Raw genomic sequence first — 9,364 nt, 5'->3', positions numbered from 1 at the left:
TCCAAATTCACTAAAGGGGCAGGGCCACAAACAGCCAATCAGATTTCCTTGGTGGATAAACTGCTTCCATTCACACATTTTTGATGCCAGGAGCCTGACAGCTCACAAACTTGCTCATTGAGTGACTGTGTGTCAAGTTTACAAAAAGTGGGCGGAGCCAAAGCCAAATTTCACTGGGAAAATGTAAAGTGTGGTCATTCTTACACCATTAATGGCAGGGTTCTCAAACTTTGCACAGTTGGACACTGGGTGAATGAGATTAAGATTTTAGAAGGTGGGTGGAGCCTACAACAGCCAATACAAATTCACCTTTTGATTTTCAATGGTATTATTTAAGCTGCTACCATTCTTATACTGTTAATAGCAGATGCCTCAAACCTGGTACAGTTGGTCACTGGGTGACTAGGGTTCAAATTCAGAAAGAGGGCGGAGCCACAAACAGCCAATCAGATTTGTTTATTTTTCAACAGGATTATATTACAGTATTGATACCAAGGACCCCAAAGCTCATAAACTTGATAACTGAGTGACTGTATGTCAAGGTTAGAAAAAGTGGGTGGCGCCAACAACTTAATTTTTTACATGGCAGGGTTCCCAAACTTGACACAGTTGGCCACTGGGTGACTGGGATTAATATTCAGAAATGTGGGTGTAGCCTACAACAGCCAATCAAAATTCACCTATTGATTTTCAAGGGGAATATTTACATTGCTGCCATTCGTACACTGTTAATGGCAGAGGCCTCAAACCTGATACAGTCAGTCATTGGGTGACTGGGGTCCCAATTCATTAAAGGGGGTAGAGCCACAAACAGCCAATCATATTTGTTAAATTGATTTCAGCCATTCTGTTATTGGCAGGGTTCTCAAACTTGACACAGTTGGCCACTGGGTGACTGGGATTAATAATCAGGAAAGTGGGTGGAGCCTACAGCAGCCAATCAAAATTCACCTTTTGTTTTTTAAGGGTAATATTTACATTTCTGCCATTCATACACTCTTAAAGGGACTCCGAGCTCATCGTAAAAATGAAAATTGTACTCACCCGGGGCTTTCTGCAGCCCAGTGCTGGTCGGGAGGTCCCACGACGACGTCCTGGCTCCTCTCCTAGTCCCCGCTCCGGAATGGCTGACCGGCGGCAGCCCGGGCGACACTCGGCCGAGTGTTGGGCTTCTTCTTCCGCGTATGACGTCACACGCCGACCGCCTCGCGTCATCACGGTGGCCGGCGTGAAAGTACTGCGCATGCGCGATTAAAGCGCGCATGCGCTGTACTGTCACGCCGGCCGCCGTGATGACGCAAGGCGGCCGGTGTGTGACGTCAGCCGCGTCATATGCGGAAGAAGAAGCCCGACACTCGGCCGAGTGTCGCCCGGGCTGCCGCCGGTCAGCCATTCCGGAGCGAGGACTAGGAGAGGAGCCAGGACGCCGTCGTGGGACCTCCCGACCAGCACTGGGCTGGAGAAAGCCCCGGGTGAGTACTATTTTGCATTTTTTGTTGAGCTCGGAGTCCCTTTAATGGCAGAACCCTTAAATCTGGTACAGTCAGTCACTGGGAGACTGGGGTTTAAATTCTGAAAAGGGAGTGGGCCAAAAACAGCCAATCAGATTTGTTTAATTTCAATGGTAAAATGCAACTTATTGATGCCAAAGACCCCACAGCTCATAAACTTGGTCATTGAGTGACTGTATGTCAAGGTTAGAAAAAGTGGGTGGAGCCAAAACCAACTAACTTTTTACATGGGAAAAGATAAACTGCAGCCATTCTTACACTGTTAATGGCAGGGTTCTCAAACTTGACACAGTTGGTCACTGGGTGACTGGGATTAATATTCGGAAAAGTGGGTGGAACCTACAAGAGCCAATCAAAATTCACCTATTGATTTTCAGGGGGAATGTTGAAACTGCAGCCATTCTTACACTGTTAATGACAGAGGCCTCAAACCTGCTACAGTCGGTCATTAAGTGACTGGGTTCAAATTCACTTAAGGGGCAGAGCCACAAACAGACAGATTTCTTAACTGGATAAACTGCTTCCATTAGCACAATTTTGATGCCAGGAACCCGAAAGCTCAAAAACTTGGTCATTGAGTACTGTGTGTCAAGGTTACAAAAAGTCGGTGGAGTCAAAAACAGAATTTTTTTTTCCCATTTCATGGGAAAATACAAATTATTAATGCGAAGAACCCCAAAGCTCACAAACTTGGTCATTGAGTAATTGTGTGTTAAGGTTAGTAAAAGTGGGTGGAGCCAACACCAGTCAAATACATACACGGACAATGCCGGGTCATCAGTAGGTGGAGACAAATACAAATTTCACTGGGAAAATGTAAACTGCAGCCATTCTTACACTGTTAATGGCGGGGTTCTTAAACTTTGCACAGTTGGTCACTGGGTGACTGGGATTATTTTTTTAGAAAAGTGGGTGGAGCCTACAAAAGTGAATCAAACTTCACCTATTTCTTTTCAAGGGGAATGTTTAATTGCTACCATTCTTGCACTGTTAATGGCACAGGCCTCAAACCTGGTACAGTTGGTCATTGGGTGACTGGGGTTCAAATTCAGAAAAGGGAGTGGAGCCACAAACAGCCAATCAGATTTTTTCATTTCAATGCAAATTATTGATGCCAAAGACGGCAAAGCTCACAAACTTGGTCATTGAGTAATTGTGTGTTAGGGTTAGAAAAAGTGGGCGGAGCCTACACCAGCCAAATACATACCTGGGCAACGCCGGGCAATCAGCTAGTATTTTATAAATAAATCAAGTTTTTAAGTTTTTTCTGTTTCATTGTCTTTGCTCAATGGCACCTTAATTGAAGTATGTTAGAGCTCAAATTTATGAATGACTCTTTTTATCTTTTTCCTGCGCTCAGAAGCTATTTACTGACACCATGACGGAAAGTGTTTTATGGCTGTAATTACTTATCAGTGAGGGTTATGCTATAGTCTGACCCAGTCCAACCCGGGCAGAACCTGTCACTTGCATACCTGATGTATAAGTCTTTCAGGCAGAGAAAAAAAGGAACACAGCTAGTTAATTGTGTGCTTGGCTCTGTACATACACATGTCTATCTCTGTCTATCTCATCGTATTACGTGTCACCTCGGTTGTCCTTTAAGGATACAGGAATATTTTTGGAACTGATTTGACAAAGTGGAAGATCACTGGTTGTTGGTCACTCTTGATGTTGAAAGCATCTTCACCTTCATCCCTCATGATTGGGGTGTAGAGGCTGTTGAGTATTTTCTTTTTGCATACTCTTATTAGGAAGTGGATCAGATAACTTTTCTGATTTAGCGTTTCAATTTGATTTTGAGAGAGAACTCTTTCTTTTTTGACAATCCTTTTCTTCTTCAATGCAAAGGAACTGCGATGGGGTCGAGTGTGGTCCCTGTCTATGCTAATCTATTTATGGGGTTATACAAGGAAGCGTTTATGTAACACTTCCCCCATTGTTCAAAAATATGCCAAATGTTGGTGGTGTTTTATAGATGACTTTTTTGTGTTTTGATGGGACCACACCCAAACCTGTTCAATTTTATCAGTTACCTGTATTTGAAATGTGAGCAAATGAAATTAACGATTAATAAGTCTCTGGGTTGGGGGGACAGTGGGGTGGTGTAAGTCTATAGTGCGTGGACAGCGAGGGTGGTGTAAGTTCTTGGGTGGATGGACAGTGGGGTGGTCTAGGTCTCTGGTGGACACTGAGCTTGGTGTAAGTCTCTAAGTGACTGGGCAGTGGGTGGTGTAAGACTCTGGGTGGGTGGACAGTAGAAGGGGTGTGACTCTCTAGGTGGGTGGGCAGCGGGATGGCATAAGTCTCTGGGTGGATGGACAGTGGAGTGGTGTAGGTCTCTGGTGGGCGGACACTGGGGTTGGTGTAAGTCACTAAGTGGGCGGGCAGTGGGTGGTGTAAGACTCTGGGTGGGTGGACAGTAGGGGGGGGGGTGTGACTCTCTAGGTGGGTGGGCAGCGGGATGGCATAAGTCTTTGGGTAGATGGACAGTGGAGTGGTGTAGGTCTCTAGGTGGGTGGACAGAGGGTTCAGTATAAGTCTGTGGGTTGGGAGACAGGGGAGTGATGTAAGACTTTAATTGCGCGGGCAGTGGGGTGGCATAAGTCTGTGGGTGGATGGACAGTGGAGTGGTGTGAGTCTCTGGGTGGGTGGACAGAGTGGGCGGTGGGTAGACAGCAAGGGTGGTGTAAGTCATGGGGTGGATACACAGTGGGGTGGTGTAAGTCTCTGGGTGGGTGGACAGTGAGGGTGGTGTAAGTCCTAGGGTGGATACACAGTGGGGTGGTGTAAGTCCTAGGATGGGTGGACAGTGGGGTGGGTGTAAGTCTCCGGGCGGGCAGACAATGGGGTTGATGTAAAGATTTGTGCTTAAAGTGTACCGGAGATTGTATAAAAGAAAGAAATTATACATACCTGGGAATTCCTTCAGTAACACCCTCCCCCCCCCCCCCCCCCCAATCGGTTCCTTGCTGTCCTCCTGCACCACTTGGATCCTCCATAATTTGCCCTGGAAAATCCTCCAGTTGGAGTGCAGGCACAGTATGGCTGCACACACTCCCCCATCGCACTCCATAGTTGGGAGCGTATCACGCCCGCGCAGTATGCCCCGGACTGGAGGACATTCCGGGGCAAATTTCGGAGAATCCGGGCAGCGCAGAAGGATGGCGAGGGACCTATCAACCTGGAGGAAGTCCAAGTTATGTACAATTTCTTCTTTTTAAACCATCTCAGGTTTACTTTAAAACCAGTTAATGGGATTGTTCACACTTACGGTGCATGCAAATTTTACATGCAGGAAAAGAACACACAGAAGCACAGTATCATTTTGCACATTGTATGCATTTTCTCATTGAAAACACGCATATATATATATTTTGTTTGTTCTCAATCATGTTTATTGAGTTTTTTAAAAGGAAAAATAACATACTGTATAGTACATCTTGCAGTTAACATTAGGAATATAGCATTTAAAGTGCATAATACAACATATAATAAGATTAACTATAACAGCGTAGTTGCTACCATAACGACCTCCTGCACATCATCTTAAACGTTTCCAACCGACTCTTAAGATATTGTGGAGTGTGGAGAGCACAATGCCAATGTTAGCAGATGAATTGATGACATTAGTCTGGATCAGTAAAGCTATTGGAATATTTGAAAAAGGAGAGGCTCTCCCCACCCATTTACTAACCCTATATAAATGCAGGCAAAGGCGCATGGAGTCCAAAAATCTGGATGTAAAATACGCGTGTGAACCCTCCCAAATCCAGTCACAGAGCTCTTACCCTGCCCATTAACAATACAATTTACCCAATCAACCGTTTGATCCAACGGTAGCGGTCAGAAACGATCATTCTGGCCCACCAACGGAGGGGAAAATGATGAGCAATCCTACAAAAATTGTTCCAAAATCAAGATTGACTGAACAATCGAAAGAGCACCATTAATGGTACCCGATCCGTTTGATCCAATGTATGGGAGATTGTACTGTTAGTGGGCACCTTTAGATATTTATAGTTTTTTTTTAAAGTAAGTCCTTATTTGGACAAGATATTCGTTTCCAAACTCTGATTTCTGAACAGCTACCGTAAATGTGTCATTGTTTTTTTTCAGGTATGACCTTTATGTGAACTTTCCTGCTAAGACTAGGAGGACACTCTCTGGTGTAGGGTCTGACTAGGAGGACACTCTCCGGCATAGGGTCTGACTAGGAGGACACTCTCCGGCGTAGGGTCTGACTAGGAGGACACTCTCTGGTGTAGGGTCTGACTAGGAGGACACTCTCCGGCATAGGGTCTGACTAGGAGGACACTCTCCGGCGTAGGGTCTGACTAGGAGGACACTCTCCGGCGTAGGGTCTGACTAGGAGGACACTCTCCGGCGTAGGGTCTGACTAGGAGGACACTCTCCGGCGTAGGGTCTGACTAGGAGGACACTCTCCGGCGTAGGGTCTGACTAGGAGGACACTCTCCGGCGTAGGGTCTGACTAGGAGGACACTCTCCGGCGTAGGGTCTGACTAGGAGGACACTCTCCGGCGTAGGGTCTGACTAGGAGGACACTCTCCGGCGTAGGGTCTGACTAGGAGGACACTCTCCGGCGTAGGGTCTGACTAGGAGGACACTCTCCGGCGTAGGATCTGACTAGGAGGACACTCTCCGGCGTAGGATCTGACTAGGAGGACACTCTCCGGCGTAGGGTCTGACTAGGAGGACACTCTCCGGCGTAGGGTCTGACTAGGAGGACACTCTCCGGCGTAGGGTCTGACTAGGAGGACACTCTCCGGCGTAGGATCTGACTAGGAGGACACTCTCCGGCGTAGGGTCTGACTAGGAGGACACTCTCCGGCGTAGGGTCTGACTAGGAGGACACTCTCCGGCGTAGGGTCTGACTAGGAGGACACTCTCCGGCGTAGGGTCTGACTAGGAGGACACTCTCCAGTGTAAGGTTTGACTAGGAGGATATTCTCCGGAGATATGAAACCAATAGAATACATAACACCAAATAAAACCATAGGATACATAACAGCAAATAAGGGAACACAAATACTATTGACTGCAGGGAAGATATGTGTATATTGGCTCTATACATTTCTAAATCAATTAAACATCAACACAGTATCTGACAAGTTGGGGTGGCGTAACTTTTTATGGATGTGGACAGTTGGGGTGGTGTTACACTTTAGGGGTGTGGACAGCGGGGGTGGTGTTACACTTTAGGGGTGTGGACAGCGGGTGTGGTGTTACTGTTTAGGGGTGTGGACAGCAGGGGTGGTGTTACCCTTTAGGGGTGCGGACAGTGGGGTGGGTGTTACTCTATAGGGGTGTGGACAGCAGGGGTGGTGTTACCCTTTAGGGGTGCGGAAAGTGGGGTGGGTGTTACTCTTTAAGGGTGTGGACAGTTGGGGTGGTGTTACTCTATAGGGGTGTGGAAAGCACGGTGGTTTTACTCTTTAGTGGTGTGGGCAGTGGGGGTGGTGTTACCCTTTAGGGGTGTGGACAGTTGGGGTAGTGTTACTCTTTAGGGGCGTGGACAGTGGGGGTGGTGTTACTGTTTAGGGGTGTAGGTAGTATAAGACCTGGTGAGGGGATGATGCAGCAGACTATGCTACTTACCTCTCTGGCTGGTGCACTCCTTCCCTGGCCAACACCTGGGGAGATGATTATGCAGCAGACCATTCCACTGATCTGTATGGCCAGAAATTGTCCAGCTTCTTTATTTTGTGCACCATCCAGCACCAATCATGGTTCCTTATAGTGGCATCCCTGCTCCTGTGAGGGAGGGCAACTAGACACCAGGGAACTCTGTATAGGGGATGGAGAAGGGCAACTAGCACTAGGTAACTGTAAGGAAACTATAGGGAATGGAGGGGGCAAGCTACATGTAAAATGGGGGTGTGGCAGGGGCGTGTCTTAGTGTCCCTCTTTCCTGGCTCCAAAGGTTGAGAGGTTTGAAAATATGTCTGTACAGAAATGGTCCTCATTCATCTGTCTGCAATAAGAACTGTCTGTGCTGCCTCCTAGCATCTAATCACGTCATTCACCAACTGACACTTGCCATAGTTAAAGGGAACCTGAAGAAAAAAGTATAGGGAGGCTGCTGTATTTTTTTCCTTTTAAACAATACCGGTTGCCTGGCTGTCCTGCTGATCTATGTGGCTGCAGTAGTGTCTGAATAACCCAGGAGAAAAGAAAATGTCTGGCAGTATAGCTTTTATTGTCAACTGCATGTGAACAGACCTCTGAAGAAGCCGTTTCACACTCCGTGAAACAGTCATAAGGCCGTGCACCTCCTGGCGCCCACTGCTGCCTCCTCCACCCAGGGCTGTGGAGTTGGAGTCGAAGCAGTTTTAGGTACCTGGAGTTGGAGGTTTCATAAACTGAGGAATGTAAAAGTACACAGTAGGATAAAAAAAAAGAAAACAAAAACAGGTAAAACGTTTAAAAATAGAGGCAGAGGTGGACTTACCTCCTCCAAGTAGACACAAATTACTAATGATGTCAAAAAAATAATTTCTACACTCCAAGATTCGGTACAATGCATTTCACAGGAATGACCCTGCTTCATCAGGCAGTAGGGATGGAGTATACAGCAATGCAGGTCTAGGACTAAGCCAAACGACTCCGAATCGCTTGACTTAGTCCTAGACCTGCTAAGCCAAGCTCCTCAGAGGCGCTTGGCTTAGTCCTAGACCTGCATTGCTGTATACTCCATCCCTATTGCCTGATGAAGCAGTCATTCATGCGAAACGTGTTGTATTGAATCTTGGAGTCTACAACATCCTTACTAATTTTTGTCTTCTTGGAGGAGGCAAGTCCAACGCTGCCTCCTCTATTTTAAAACATTTTACCCTTTTTTTTCCTACTGGCGACTGTTTGCTTTTACATGGTGAAGGGGTGATACCCATTTTTCTGTTCTACGGAGAGCGACTTTTTAATCCTGATTGGGGACAGGTCTAGCAGGTCCACCTGCTTATACAGTGGTTGCCTGAGTGGTAACCTTCATTTGTGAGTATAACTATACTTACTTTTCATTATCTCATCCATAACCAGTACATACTACACTATATTATGCTCTTGGTGTCGCCTTTTCTGTATCATAAACTGAGGAGTTGGGGTTGGATGATTTTTGTACCAACTCCACAGCCCTGCCTCCAACCAGCCACCACTGATGGGATATGTATATCTCTACATGTAATTGCACAAGACTGTGTTGATTGATTATGCACTGGATATGCACTTTACATGTTTGCACGCAATTGGCAATTTCTCCTGGATTTATTCAGGCACTTGTATGTCGTCTTGTGTACATAGCTTATGACTAGGGATGCTCAAATCCGAACTTTGGATGAATCCGGATAGTTGCTATCCGGATTTCATCCTGTTAATTGCAATCACCTGTGCGGGCGGGGGGGTCAATCTTACCTGTCTGACGTCTTCTTAGGTCCGTCCCTCAGCGCCTCCTACGATGTGGTCCACGCGCGTCACGTGAGTACGAACACTTCCTCCTTCAAACCGGAAGGAGGAAGTGTTTGTAATCACATGACCGCCGCTTGGACCGCAACATGGGAGGTGCCGAGGGAGGGACCTAAGAAAACGTCAGAGAGGTAAGATTGACCCCCCCGCCCAGGTGATTGCAATTAACAGAATGGAATCCGGAGAGCAACTATCCAGATTCATCCAAAGTTCGGATTTGAGCATCCCTGATAATGACTGGGGTATTCGCTGCTGCAGCACATGCTGGATTTTACCCATTACACAACCAGCAGTGTCTGAGTGCCTGCCATCTCTGCTGTCTATGAGTCTGAATCACACCAGAAACAAGCATGCAGCTAATCTTGTCAGACTAA

This window comes from Hyperolius riggenbachi, chromosome 5 (genome assembly GCF_040937935.1).
Source record: "Hyperolius riggenbachi isolate aHypRig1 chromosome 5, aHypRig1.pri, whole genome shotgun sequence".
In the NCBI taxonomy this organism is placed as follows: Eukaryota; Metazoa; Chordata; class Amphibia; order Anura; family Hyperoliidae; genus Hyperolius; species Hyperolius riggenbachi.
The sequence above is the reverse complement of the archived record's forward strand: the minus strand, read 5'-3'. Positions refer to the sequence as shown.